At 34.9% G+C, this 16,098-nt stretch overlaps 1 protein-coding gene across 2 annotated transcripts in view; it reads right to left on the reverse strand.

Moving 5' to 3' along the window:
• Window positions 1-16,098, reverse strand: part of CSRNP3 (cysteine and serine rich nuclear protein 3) — a 216,091-nt gene that overhangs the window by 173,703 nt on the left and 26,290 nt on the right. The gene's annotated exons all lie outside the window — the stretch shown is intronic.

The following is a 16,098-nucleotide window of genomic DNA, read 5'->3' on the forward strand; positions in this document are numbered from 1 at the left end:
CGAAGCATACAAAAATCCAGGGAAATCAACCAAAATGTTGTAGCTTTTGACAGTCAATAAAAATCACAATGAATATTTGTTAGAGTTCTTGATTTATTTGATTTGCTTAAAGGAAACTATTTAATTATAAAATTAACTCAAATATTCATATATTCATGATTTAAGATAACTTAGGCTTTAAGAAAATATACAAAATATTCTTTAAAATTACATACATTAACAAAAATGTTGTTCTTTAAAATTACAGTGCCATAATTAGAAGTGATTAGTTCAACCATTTGGACAGATGATGAAACCCAGGCAGTAATGATATATACTTTTTATTTACCCAGACTAAAATGTATATAATCACATTTTCTAAACCACTAATGAATTTTCTACTCTTGTATGTCAAGGTAATATTACCAAGTCCACATAAAAATGTAAAAATTTTCTTTAAAAATGAGATAGAGAAGCTTGTTCGTTGATTATGTTTCCATAGTAGGCAGAACAGAGCTATCATTGATCACAGCCAATGACAATAGCTAGTGTAGAAATTCTACAAATATGTTACCTGAATGAACACATACCCTACACAAGCAACTTATTCTGCTGTAATTTGAGCAAACAAAATACCACAATCTTTAAGAAAAAAATTTGTCACAGGCAAATTGTACCTCCAGGATTCTCTTTTTTCCTTTAAACTTTATCAATATCAACATAGATATGCTGAGATAAAGATTTGGAATAAACTGGATTAACTGTGATACAACAATAGCACAGAAATATCAAATTGTGATTGGAATTACAGAGCTAATAGAGGTTATTGAGTCAGTTTGGTTCTGAGCAACCCCAGATTTGGTAGATGAACTTAAGAAACCTCAGAAAAATGCAATCAAAATTCAATTTTATTATTTTTAATGATTTTTAGATTTTTAAAAAATTGACAGATAACACTGTATGTTTTTATCATTTACAACATGTTTTGAAGTATATATGCATTATGGAATGGTTAATTCTAGCTAATTAATAAATTATACTACCTCATATAGTTATCATTTTTGTGGTGAGAGTATACAGCAACCTCTCTGTTTACGTTTTTCAAAAATACGATATAGCATCATTAACTATAGCCACCTTGCTGTACAATTTTAGGTATAATTTTAAGTATCTTAAAATTCTATTGAGAACATTACACATTCAAATGATGGCATACTGAAGACCAACGAAGACATAACTTGAATCATCCTTTGCACTTATTTTGAGGAACATTTAACAATGGAGCTTTTCCTGTTTTCTCTGTTAAAGATGAATATCCTGAGATTACAATCCAAGAAATTAAAAACCAACAAGCAAGCAGCAAGCAAGGATACAAACAGATCTCTGTGTCCACTAAATATAGACTTTAAAAAGTTATAAAATATTTGTGGCAGGGCACAGTGGCTCATGCCTGTAACCCCAGCACTTTGGGAGGGCAAGGTGGGCAGATCATTTCAGCTCAGGAGTTTGAGAGCAGCCTGGGCAACATGGTGAAACTTTATCTCTACTAAAAATATAAAAATTAGCTGGGCATGGTGGTGCACGCCTGTAATTCCAGCTACTTTGGCGGCTGAAGCACAAGAATTTCTTGAATCTAGGATGCAGAGGTTGCAGTGAGCCGAGATCATGCCACTGAACTCCAGCCTGGGTGACAGAGCAAGACCCTGTCTAAAAAAAAAAAAGAAAAAAAAAAAAGGAAAAGGAAAACATATTTGCAATTAAAACAAAATAATTAAATTAGATGTTGAGTTGAATATGTCTATAAATAGCATTCATAATTTAAGGTCAACTTTTCTTGTTAGTGAAAATAAATCCCCTATTAAATGTAATTTCTTATTAAGATACCATTTAAAATTTCATCCTAGAAATAAAAGTTTCTGTGCTGTAAAAAGAAAATGAGGACGTTATTTCCTTCAAGCTGCCTATTTTACAAATAAGAAAACTGACTGTATTTGTGATCTGTAACTAAATCTAAAGAAAAAAATTACGTATTTTTGACTACCCATTATTAAAGTTGAAATTCGAAAACATAATTGTATTTGACAGCCAAATAAATAAAAGTCTTTCTTTAGGCATTAAGATATTCTATTGAGGAAAGCAAAAATATTGAGAAATCTAGTGATCTAAATATTTTTTTATATATATATATATATATATATTTTTTTTTTTTTGAGACGGAGTCTTGCCCAGTCACCCAGGCTAGAGTGCAATGGCGCAATTGGCTTACTGCAACCTCTGCCTCCCGGTTCAAGCGATTCTCCTGCCTCAGCCTCCCAAGTATCTGGGATTACAGGCGTGCACCACCACACCTGTCTAATATTTTTTTTTTGTATCTTTAGTAGAGACAGGGTTTCACCATGTTGGCCAGGCTGGTCTCAAACTCCTGACCTCATGATCCACCCGTCTCAGCCTCCCAAAGCACCGGGATTACAGGCCTGAGTCACAGCGCTCGGCCACGTATCTATAACTAACCTATAATTTAGACAGAGGCAAAGGTACCCTGGCCTATAGAAGAAAGGAATTCAAACTCTAACCTGTTTGAAAGTCAAGGATATAAAAATAAATCGTATGCATAAAACTGACCCTAACTGAGGGCAGTGAAGCCACTAGGGGGAAGTCTATCAAAAAGGAAGAAGGAGTTACTGTGTGTGGTGGTGCAAACCTTGTAACCTCAGCTACTCTGGAGGCTGAGATGGGAGGATCACTTGAGCCCAGAAATCCAAGACCAGTCTCTAAAAAAATGTTTGAGGAGGAGGAGGAGGAGGAGGAGGAGCAGGAGGAGGAGTTGGGAAGAATGACATATTCAATGCAAAGGTCCAAGTATTGGGGATCTGGTGCTTAATGCCTGTTCTGTGCACAATGCACAGTAGTTGATGCAGGTGACCATTCCAGTTTAGCCCCTGTGCTGGGTGGATGTTACTTGGGGACACCGGCTATGTAAGACTGTTTTAAAACAAAGTATGTGTGCACACATGTGAGAGACAGAATTTTAAAAGTTGTGCTAAGACCTACAGCGCTCACCCTGAGGCAACTTTGTAGAGGAATCATCCAGGGATGCAATGTACCTCAGGAAGATTAAGGGGCAGCTACTCTTCCTTTGCAGGCCCCCCGGGCACATCATAGAAGATCAACAGGAACTGCCATTTTTCCTGGAATCTTGCCTTTATGAGGTGATCACAACCAAGTTGGATAGCCTCAACATTGCCTTTTCATACCACCTGTGAGTGGGATCCACACCCTATGGTTGGGCTTAGCGGGGACAAATGTCCTCTACAGCTGATTCAAAGATAAATATAATCATCCCTGGTACTATGAAAAATGTTTGAGGAGTTTAAAACTTGTAGAAGACTGATAAATGTATACTTATATAAATATAACATCATTTGTCTTCAAACAACTTTGTTATGCTCATTTAAAGAAGCCCAGGGTCAGATGTCTGAATATAATTTTAATGAAAAATAAAACTGACATAAACCCATATCATCATTTAGAAATGTGCATCTAACTCCTATGATTCACATCTGCTCTTTTCTAATATTTGGGGCTTAATTGAAAAAGTCATCTAGAACCAGTTTTTTAACTTGTGGAAATTCCTTTAATATTGCAATGCTGGTGGGGAAAGTAAAGACAACCTTCTTGTTCCAGCCTCTTTGGCTTCCTGGTTGCCCATGGAAATCACTGCAAATTGTCCTGCAAATCCCAGCTGCTATCTTGATTGGCAATGGTCAAGGCACTCTTCCATGTTTTCAACATTTTCTCTAAAAGGGTACCTTTGGTAGGTCAGTGAGGCACATAGCTATTGTTGGTATGTTTCAGTCAGTAGCCAAGCCAACCTGCACTGAGATTACTGAAGGTCATATCCCAATGATAGCATTGACTAAACTGTAAAATTAGCTTGTAATATTTTTAATAGATGATTCAGTGATAAGCTATAAAGAAATAGAACTTGTTTGAAAGGCTGTCATCTTGTTCCTGCCTTTAAAAACATCTCTTTTGCCAATGCTGGGGTTTTGAGAATAAATCTGTTCCCGTCAGAATCACAGAATCTGAGACCTCTAAGTTGATGACTTCTGCATGTCTGGAAGCCTGGCACACATCACAGCCCAAATACGTCAAAAGGGAATGATGGTCTATGAACACAAGTGGAGTAATTGTCTGGTGTTCTCAAGTGATAATAAAACTTGTAAATTCAGTGAAATAGTTTAATTGCATCTGCAATTGCATCTCAAAATACAGTATTGCATAATGAATATGCCTGCAACCAGCTCAAGCATGATTTACTCTGAAGGACAGCTTCCTGACAGAGCAAAGGGCCTGGGGCAAAGAAATCTAGCAGGAGACAGCAATCTTCTATGTAGAGTTGACCCTATTTTTTTTTTTCTTTTTGAGACAGAGTCTTGCTCTGTCACTCAGGCTGGAGTGCTGTGGTGGGATCTCGGCTCACTGCAACCTCCGCCTCCTGGGTTCAAGCGATTTTCCTGCCTCAGCCTCTCAAGTAGCTGGGACTACAGGCGTGTGCCACCACACCTGGCTAGTATTTTTGTATTTTTAGTAGACATGGGGTTTCACTGTGTTAGCCAGGATTGTCTCAATCTCCTGACCTTGTGATCCGCCCTCCTTGGCCTCCCAAAGTGCTAGGATTACAGGCGTTAGCCACCATGCCTGGCTGACCCTGTCTTTTTAAGAGAAGGAACTTCACTGACAGTCATGTTAATTCTATTTATAATTCTTTTTAAAATATCAATACCACTCCAATTCTGTACCTTCACATACATGTTGAAGTACAGCTAACAAAAATATTGCAGCCCTAATCGATTCATCTACCAAACAACAAAAATGAATTTCCATTGTTTTCACATATGTTGAAATATAAGAAACATTATTACATGACAAAAAATGTTTCCAAAAGAATAATAGTGGCCGGGCGTGGTGGCTCACGCTTGTAATCCCAGCACTTTGGGAGGCCGAGGCGGGCGGATCATGAGGTCAGGAGATCGAGACCACGGTGAAACCCCGTCTCTACTAAAAATACAAAAAAATTAGCCGGGTGTGGTGGCGGGCGCCTGTAGTCCCAGCTACTCGGAGAGGCTGAGGCAGGAGAATGGCGTGAACCCGGGAGGCAGAGCTTGCAGTGAGCCGAGATTGCGCCACTGCACTCCAGCCTGGGCGACAGAGCGAGACTCTGTCTCAAAAAAAAAAAAAAAAAACAAAGAATAATAGTACTTAGTCATTCTATTTCGGTAAAGTGTACAAGAGTTCTATAACCAAATTAATCTTAGACTATTTATAGATGAGGTGGTCACCATGGGATTCTTCCATTCAATCACCCGTGTTCAAAAATGTGCAAACAATTTTCTAAAATTGTTCAGGTAATAATTCTCTATTTAAAGGCATAGGAAGAGGTATTACAATTTCTGGAAATCTGTTAGAATTATAAGAGAATCTAGCTGACAATTTAGGTAAAAATTATAAAACTTAAGGAAGTAGATGATTTTCCAGAAAATTATAAATTGATAAGACTGGCCCTAGAAGAGGTATAAACTAGACTAGACAGATTACCATAGAAGAGATTGAAAAACACGTTTCAAGTTCTACCACTGGAAAAGGTAAATAAGATCAACAGGGTATAAAGCCTTACAGAAGCTTTATAACGTAGGTCTCCATATTACTTAAATGATATACTTCACTAATAAAAAATTTTCTTGACCTGAACACATTTTTTACTCATTCCACAAATGTTCACACTTCCTTACCTACCGAATTTAGAGTTTAACTAAATACCATTATTCATCATGGTAGTCTCTTCCTTGCATATACACTCACCTCCAAGGCCTTTCTCTCTCTCTTCTTCAAACTAGGGTGACAAAAAACCCCACCTGATTAAATTCAGTTCTCCTCCTGCTATGAACCTGCCCCCCTAGAAGCTAAACAGATGACTGCAACTAGAGAAAATGCAGGATATATGAAAATAAGACATAACTGTTGGTATATGACCATAAACATAAGCGGGTCCCCTGTAGTGCCTGGCAATCTTATCACACTTTCTTTGGTAATTCATGGCTTGGCTGTATGATATCACTTAAAGAGGCACCTTTGCCTCTTCAATCAACCCACATTCCTTCCCACCTCCTCACTCTCAGTTCATGATACTGCTTCTAAGAAAATGGAAAGAGCCACAGTTAAACTTCCTCCCTTTTTTATCACTGTATCCTCTATACACTTGGCATTTGTGATCGTGTAGTCTGTCTTCAATCATGTTATGATGAAGAAACGTCCTTCTCCTCCCTAAGGCCAACCCCTTCTCTTAAGACTTAGATTCCGTTTCTCACCAACTTAGGTTTTCACGACTTCAATTATACCCTCTCTCTTCCACATCATCGTTTTTTTCTGTTTTACTAGATTATGCCCATTTGTATGCAAATATGTGATAATATCTCCCATCTTAAAATCGTTATTTTCTTTTTCATCAGCTCACCATCTCACTATCACCCTAATTCTCTGCTCTGCTTTTTTAACAAAACTTTTTTAAAGAGTGCATTCTCCATTCCTCAGCTGAAATTCTACATTGAATTCTTCTCAATTAGGCTTCATTTCCACAGCTCTACTGAAATAACAATTATTGAGGTCAGCAGTGAACTTGAATATTGCCAAATCCAATGGTAAGTTCTCAGTCATTATCTTCCTGAATTTCTCAACAGAACTTGACTCTGATAATCACTTTTCCTTTCTTGACATATTTCTTCACTTGGCTTCTAGGATACCACACACTCCTAGCTTATTTCCCACCTCATTTGTTGCTTTTCTCAACCCCTTTGCCTGATTTCTTCCATTCTTCCTGAACTCTACATCCTTTAGCAGATTCAGTTCTGTGACTTCTCTGACACTGTCCAAGGAAATCAAACCCAATGCCATGTCTTTAAGTAGCACCATTTATTGATGAATCCAAAATTTAGATCTCTAACCTGAACCTCTTCTCTGAGCTTTAGACTCATATCTACTGTTTACTCTATTCTGCAACTCCATTTGAATGGCCAATAGGCTTCCCAAACATAGTATGTCCAAAAAATAACAATAATAAGTAATAAGGAACAAAGGACAGAAGACACATAATCCAGGCTTCTACCCTCTCTGGGCTTCTTTATGTCAGGAAATGGCATCATCATTTACTAAAGTGCTCAATTAAAACCTAGCTCCTTAGTGAAAATGGCTGATTTTAGGACCAGGAAAGAGGAAATACAAGATGAACCTGAAACATTGTGTAACACCAGAAAGTAAGGAAGAAGAAAAATAAGATAGACCAAGGCATGTCAAAAGGATACAAGAGCAAACTTGAAAGAGCTCTCAATGGTCAGAGTTGAAATAGTTGAGGCAACAAATATTAATGGTAGTATTATATTATAATCTCAAGAAAAAATTAATATATATGAGTCTATATGGATCTAAATAAATGACTGAGTAAACAAGTAAATGAGAGAGAAGAGAAAAATTGTTCCTTACAAAAGTTTTCCAAAGAACATATACAGATCATCCCTTAAGAAGTAAAGCTTGATCACCACCATCGACCTTGAGTGTGAGCTGGGTTTGATTAGTTGTTTCAAAAAAACAGAGCGTGAAAAAATAAAAATAGTAATGCTACAGTGGATAAATCTGGCAGACACTATCTCAACCAACTGACTAATGTGAATATTACCAGTGATACATCATGCTGATATTATATATCCCCGATATGATTCAATATGAAGAGTACTTTACTTCTCTGGTGTTTTCCCAAAAATCCTTACACAAAGTCTAATCATTAGAAAACATCAGAGAAAACTAAGATTGAGGAACATTCTAAAATAACTTGACTCACGCTCTTCAAAAAATCAGGATAATAAAAAACAAGGAAAGACAGGCACTGTCACAGATCAAGGGGACTAAGGAGACATGATGACCAAATTCAATGTGGTATCCTTGATTGGATCCTGTATCAAAAAAAGAATATTTATGGGTAAAATGTGAAAACTGAAGAGTCTGTACCTTGTTTAATAGCATGATACTGAGTGATAATTTCTTACCTTGACAAGTGTGCTATTGTTATGTAAGAGGTTAACACTGGGGGAAGCTGGGCAAAGGGTGCATGGGAACTCTCTGTGATATTTTTGCAACTTTTTCGAAAATCTAACATTATTTGAAAATAAAGTGCTTATTTTAAAAATCCTATAAATAATTCATGTTCATCTCTTTCTCTCACACTCCACAGCCAAACAATCAGCATTGCCTTTCAGCTCTGCCTTCAAGATGCATCCCGAATCTGACCACTTTTCAGCATCTCCACGGCTACCACCTTAGGCCAAGTCCCCACATCTTTCACTTCCACTACCTGACAATAACTTTGTATCCAGTCTTCACACAAGTGTCAAGCTCTTTTCTGACATTTTACATTTGTTATTATTTCTCCTGGAAGCCTCCTCCTACCCCACATATTGCATGGCCTACTCCCTCATTTCATTGAGCCCCCAGAATATTCCTTTTGGAGTGGCCTTTTACAAACATCTTTATTTAAAATAGCTACCCCCATTCCTATTCCTTAACCCTATTTTATTTTTCCTCACAGCACATTTGTGACATTATGTAGCTATTTAGTTATTATCCATCTTGATGACTAATGTAGACATCATGAGGGGAGGGGCTTTCTCTTGTTGAATGGATAAACAAACACCTATTATTTGGTATTTATGGGAAAAAGTATAATCTTATCCAAAGCTGATAGGCGTATGTATTTTACTGCCTTTTGGAAAAAGCAATACGCTAATATCTGTTAAGTCAGTGTTAGTCCGTAAATGTCTGTCTCATAAAAGGTAAAGTACAAGTCTATAAGGATATTTTTTAAAGAATATATATTACAGCCTTGTTCATAGTAACATAAAAACTAACCTGAAACAAATGAGCACCCACAGGGGAAAGACAGACTAAACTGTTAAATGTCCATACCTTGTAATATTATGAAATTATTAAACAAATAAAAGTTACTAAAATACAGCTATGACAAATAACTTGGGGAATTTCCATAAGGTGGTGTCCAATGAGAAAACCAAGATGAAGAAAAATGTATAGATATGATCTTTTTTTTGACAGAAAACCCTCATAGAAAATATAGCCCATTTTTTGAGTAAAAATTCCTCTTAGAATATGTAAATGTTTATGATTATTCAATATTTTAAAAACACATGAAAGAATATAAACTAGGTTGTCAATAAGAGTTACTCACAGGGGCAAAAGATGAGAATGAAGGACAGAGGGCAAGAAGATGGAGAAGTCAAGCCAAAAAATAAAAAAGAAGAAAGAAAGGAAGAAATATTAAACGAAGTCTGTGGTATGATGATATCCATGCTTTTAACATAAAATTCTTTGTATGTGTGCATAAAAGAGAATTATTCAGGGAAGTCAATTTTAAAGTACAGAATGGCTTTTGGACACGGGGCTCACAATTTTTTCAAAGAAACATCAACTTTTAAATATAAAATTAATTGCAGGGTTACTTAATCTCACAAAGAAAACAGAATTGCTGGTAGAATTGATCAGATTCCCAGTAAATGCATAAATTCTTACAGATGGTCCTGGGAACACAGCTAAACTGCAGACTATGTTAGTCAGTGTACTTTCATGTTCAGCTGCAGAAAATAGAAATCTATTCTAAAAAAAGAAAAACTGACATCCACTGTTAGGAATAAAAGAGGGAGACCTTTACAGAATTTGTTAGCTCAACTTTTAGTTAATCAAACAGTCAATGGCACCTACCTTAAGTATTATCATGGATATGTTCCTGCATGGAAACCATGCGATTTTTGTCCTGGAGTACAAGAATGCCCAAATAAGCTCTTGAATGGTTGCTAGGGCTGCCCTGACAAGATTCATTCTCTTAAAAAATGTGAAACAAACCACAAGCTTTCTAACAATAATATGTCCGTATCTTTTCTGCCACAATAAGATGTTAGGAGTATCCCAAATAGTCCCCTGTAGAAAGTGCTGAGCACCTAATAAGTATTTATACATGTTTAAGTGCTTTCATTACGCCCCAGAAGCATTGCATGTTGTGGCAGACAGGAGGGGTATATAATCATGTAATTAGTCTGACCCCAATTGGTCTGTTTGTAACAACATGGAGTACATGATGCCAATGTCAAATATAAAGTGTAAATAAAGGAAAAAATGTATGATATCCATTCTGGATATCACAGGAGGGAATTTTATCACAGAAGTCTCTTTGTAAATAGACATCACAATAGATGCCTTTATGATAAAGTGATTTTACCATAGGGTGAATACAGAGGAGCCCTAAATGAAGATTTTTTAAAAATATCATTAGAGAACTGCAGATTCAACGCTGTTCAAGAGAGAAATATTAGTGGCGTGATGATGTAATAAAAGATGCTTAGGTTCTGGAGTACCAAAAAACAGAGGTTGCCATATTTTGGAAATTTCTAACCTCTGTGACTTTTAACAAATTACTTAACATCGGTCTCTTCATTTCTCATATGGGCATATGAACTCTGATTTTATACTATATAGTGAAAATAAGTAAAACATTTTACTTATTTTTATATCATGGGACTTACAACATATCTTCAATATATTAGTTTTTTTATTAACCAGAAAATTAAAAAACGGAACAGAATGTGATAGAATATTTATAAGTTTAATAAGCAATTGGCTATGAGTAATTTCCACTATTCACTCACAAATAATTTTACTGCAGTGTTGTTTTGAAAAAATATTTAGTTTCGTTTTTTTCATGTTTATGAACTACGACATCAAAGTGAATTACTAATATGGGGTCCGTTGTTATTTGTGGCCCAACACATTTTTCTTCCTCCTATTTTTTTCTAGTAACATATTCCATGTCTCCTTTCTTGTTACCACTACAAGGGAGAAATGAATGAGACAGCCAATCAAAGGACCTCATCCACTGGTGACAGTGTTTGATTCAGTGAAGGGTATGCGGCCCAAGCTAGGGTTGTCAGTCAGGTTCCAGTTTAGAAAATAGAGTACGTGCCAGGTGGTCTAATGATTCCTGTGTGAAGAAATTTCATACAAGGAAGTAGTTACAATGGTTTTGAGGGAGCTGAGACCCCAAATAAAAAAGGAAAAAGAAACTCAGATATTAGCAACAGTGGGTAGATGCCGCCACCCCTCAGACTGGAGGCCCAAAGGAAGAGGCGATGTAAGTCACCAGAGATCAAGAGTGGGTGCTGCCTTCTGGGAGCCGAATCCTTGGGGAGGTTGTTGCATGGGGCATAGGAATATAAAAGTTGGGCCATTGCAACAAGGCCTGAATCATGAGAAGATGTGGCAGCCACTGGATATATCATCTGAGGCACGGATGGGTAGGTGAGAATATTCTGGTGTATCCTTTACCCCTGCCCTCCATTTTCCCACCAATGCATCTTATTTGCTGAACCCATCTGGAAGGGAGTAGGCATGGAAGTTGGGAAATGCAATTTGACAGAGATCCTATCTGAGCACAAATGGACACATACTTGACACATTAAAATAATCCTGGAGATCTAAACTGTTGGAGCTAGGGGTGGAAGAGATGCCTTCTTGTCTTCAAGAAGAGAGCAATGTGTATGTCTATAAGTACACAGACATCTTCCGCAGATCATCTGGGGAACCCATAATCCCATATACAGTAGGAGAAAATGAGTCCTTCCCATAGTGAAGAGAGATCCAAGTCATGGTGGACAGGGTAGGTATTGAGGGTATCATTTGAACCCCCAATCCATTTTGGCCTAATGTGACCTACTCCTGACTATCTCGATTACATGAGCTAGGATATCTCTGTTTTATCTAAGTTAGATAGTATTGGGCTTTCGTCATTTGCAATAAAAAGTCTTGACTAATATAACCATAATCATTAACTTTGACTATTTTAAAGAAATGCTAGGACAAATGCCATGTATTACCAGTAAAAGAAATGAAATTAAAGAATGCTTGTGGTTTTGTATTACCAGCAAGATAAATTAAATGAATGTGGTTATGCTGACAGGCCTTTGTTGCCACAATACTGAATGAATTCTCTCTCTTTTATCTTAAATAAATAATTTAAATTAAAAAAACCTCCTGAAGTTACAAAAGTAATTCCTCTCTATCTTTTAAGATAGAGGAGCCAGTTGTATTCCTTGATTCATGTCTGGTAATCAGACAAAAAGAATGCAGATTAATGCCAGATGAAGGCTATCAAAACAAAAATTCATTACAAAGAAACAAAAATGAATCTGAAGTTCATCTGCAGCTATAGAATATGAGATGCTAAACAGAGCAGTGTTGTTCTATTTTATCCTACCTCAATAATTGAGGATTTTTAAAAATAAAGTAAGTGAATAATTTATTGTTTAACCCATTTGCAAAAAAAAAGGTACAGGAGGCCCAGTCAACTTCTGTATCTATTTGCCTCCTGAAATCTAATGTTTTGAGTTTTTTCTTCTTCTACTTGAAGCAATGCCTTTATCTTTTTATTACTCTCCAATTAAGTGGAAAATAGACAGAAATAAATGGGTTTTCCTTTATAGGACAGAAATCACTGGAAACCCAAAGTTGGTTAGTAGTTTTTGCTTGCTTGTTTGTTCGTTTTGACTCCCTAAAACTGAGAATCAGGTCTTACTTGTCAAGAAACATTTTGTTTGAAGAATGAACTTATAACCCCAATCCCACAAAATTTGCTTCCATTTAATGATGTACTTTCTCCAGGTTGAAGTTTTCTGGAAATGAGAGTTAATTTTTCTCCAATCCATACAATGTACTAGTTGACAATTATATTTTTTAGCATGGTTGCATGCTAAAACATGTCATGTCTATTAGTCTGAACTTCTGAAGTAGAGTATAAGTTCCTTAGGACAGAAACATCCTTTTCAGTCTGCTCATACGCAGCAATACGTCTTCAGTGTAGTCTAACATGTGGTGTGCTCCATTAGCCCTTGCATAAATAGAATTTTAATAAATTCTTGAGATCTGTAAAGAATTTGTATTTCTTCAGTCATGTGAGGGACCAAAAGCAGGGACATGAGAGTCTCAGCATTTTACAAAACTAATTTTAATGGTAATCAGCATAGATGGTTAAACTTCATCAGAATCTCAATCTCTATCACTTCCAGTGGTACCGTCATTTTATTCTAATTAATAATACTATAGATAAGAACTAAAGGACTGCTTGTATTTAATCCAGAATTTTTTAAATTAAAGATTTTGAAAACAGTTTTGTTACATGACATGGAAATGAAAAAAATATTTTTATTTTCTGGTAGAAAGTATAGCATACTATAGTGGTTAACAGTGCGGGCACTGGAGTTTGAGCCGGTTTTAAGTTTTTAATGCCAGCGTTTATAAGCTGTGTGGACTTACATAAGCTACTTATCCCCTTTGCATCTCAGTTTCCTTATCTTTCACATAAGAATAAACTCTGCTAGGACTACCATTCCTACTCAACTCATATGTTGTTTTGTGAGGATTAAATGATATGATGTTTCAAAAACATTCAACATTAAAATGAAGGATCAGACGCAAGAGGGTTATTGGTAGTGCTGTCTTGTATAACTTTCATCTTATTATCTCTTTTTTATGTGAATTTGAAATGTGTTTAAAAATGTATTTTAAGAATATCTTGAACATTTTTAAAGGTCTCTTAATGCACATACATTGCCAGATTAATTAGATACTCATGTGAAATTAAAGAAATTAATTTACAATGAAATAGAGTCAAAGGCAATTATAGTTTTATATTAGGAAGAATATTTTTCATTTTATCATATTAATAGGTCAAAATAGGATTACCTTGCTATGTACTATTAAGAATCTGATACAACTCTACATTCATTATTAATTAGAAAGAATTAATGGAAGAATATCTCCTTAATTTAGGACAAAGTATATCCTATGACTAAATTAAAGGTGAAATGGTAGAGGCATTTCCATTTTTAAAGCACTATATACCCTTTCTAGTACCCAAAAAGCCTTTCAGAACATATAATTACAAAATCCCATTCATAGTAGACACAACAATTGTTAAAAACTTAGCAGGGAATATGCACTGCAAAAAGAAAAACATAAAATTCTGCTGTGCATAAAATAATAGTTAAATACAAAAAGATATCTAATGTGTTGCCTAAATTAATCTACATATTTAATATAATTCCAATGGCATAACAAGTTTATTTATTAGCTTAAAATATTCTTCTAAAATTTAAATAATAATCATGTGAGATAATGTTAAACTTTAAGAGTATGGTAGTATACTGTTTTTCTGTTAATAGTGGTGGGTTAGGGAAAATTGAGAACTCTCATCTGAGATAATAAAATCTACTACAAAGCCATAATGTAACACTAATGTTGGTTTTAAAATAACCAAAGCATGTAATAAAAAGAAAACCACAAACAATGATCACACTATATGTGATAATTTAGCATAAGAACAGAATTACGAATAAATAACAAATAATATATTATTCAATACATGATTTTAGGAAAACAGGAAAATTATCTCTAAATTTCACAGAATATGCCAATACAATTTTCAAATGGACTAAAGGTTTAAATACATATAGAAATTTATGAAAATCCTAGGAGCAATTATTTGTGTACAATTGATCTTGGCAGTAGAAGTTTGCCTAAACAGTTCCTAAAGCTAAATTCATAATATATTTGACAGTACAAATATATTTCACTAGCAAACATAGAGTTAGAAGAAAAATGACAAAATAGGAAAGATATTGTGTATGCATTCACCAAATAACTAATCCTTAATATTATAAAACAATGAAAAAGAAAATCACCATCATAATAAAAAACCTGGATAGGCAATTCACACACATACACACACAAACATACACAAGGCAAATGATTAAATACATAAATAATTAGCTTCCTAGAATTCAGAGAAATTCAAGTGCGAACATTGGTATGTTTTCACTAATCATATTAATCTATGTATGTATGTGTGTGGGTCTACAATGTGTGCATATATGAATGTATTTATACAAACACAGAGAGAGGGAGAGAGAGAGAGCTGGTGGCAGGGGGGAGAGAGAGAGATTCAGACAGACAGAAGACAGAGAGAAAATACCTAACTAGTTTTGCTAAGGTGTTTGGTAAGGTGTTGAGGAAATGTGCACTCACGTATTAGAAGTGGGCATATACATTGGTAAAGTTTTCTGGAGGGCAATTAAAAACAACACCCTTTTAACTATGATTTCCACCTTTAGAGATTTGCTCTAAGATTAATCTATAAGTAAGTCATAAACAGCAATAATCATATTGGTGGAAAATTCTAGAAAACTATATTAATAACAAAATAGATCTAGTTAGGATAAAGTATATAAAAATAAATTGTGAAAATATATACAGATTTTTAAAAACACCCAGAATTCTGCTACTTTTTGAATATTACCATCTATAGAAAATGTGTGTTTTTCTTTTTCCTTCTGGATCTTATTATACCACATATTTAAGATTTTATAAAAATTGATGAAATTAATATAATTTTGCAAACTTCTTTATAAATGTGAATATATTTTTATGTCAATAGATACATTTATTCAGCTGTTTTTGTTGATTATATAATAATTAATTATGTGGATTTTCCAAAGATTATTCGACTAATTGCATAGTATGTACATTTTGTATACTTTTTCACCATAAGAAAAAATACTGCAAAAATCATCTTTAAAGCTAAAACTTTTTTCTACATTTCAGCTTTTTAAAGAAACAAAGAAATGTTAAATACATCAGTTCTAAATATTTCAATGTTCTAATTTACTAATAAATGAGAATGCTGAATTCTGATTTAGTAATAAATTTAAAGGTTAATGAAAATATATGATGAGTTTGGGAAGTTACCTAGTTCAGACTGGCAATAGTGTACGCATAAATTGGAATCTTCATGAACATCTGATATGAAAAGTTTTTTTCAATAAATCTGGACCTGTTGAAGGAGACCCTAATTATATTGTATTTAACAATCTTAATAATTGCTATACAATTGGCCTATTTCAGTTGACTTATGTTATACTTAAGATGAAGAAAACGTTTCATCAACTGAATCTTTTT

This window comes from Hylobates moloch, unplaced genomic scaffold (assembly GCF_009828535.3).
Source record: "Hylobates moloch isolate HMO894 unplaced genomic scaffold, HMol_V3 SCAFFOLD_1, whole genome shotgun sequence".
Lineage (NCBI taxonomy): Eukaryota > Metazoa > Chordata > Mammalia > Primates > Hylobatidae > Hylobates > Hylobates moloch.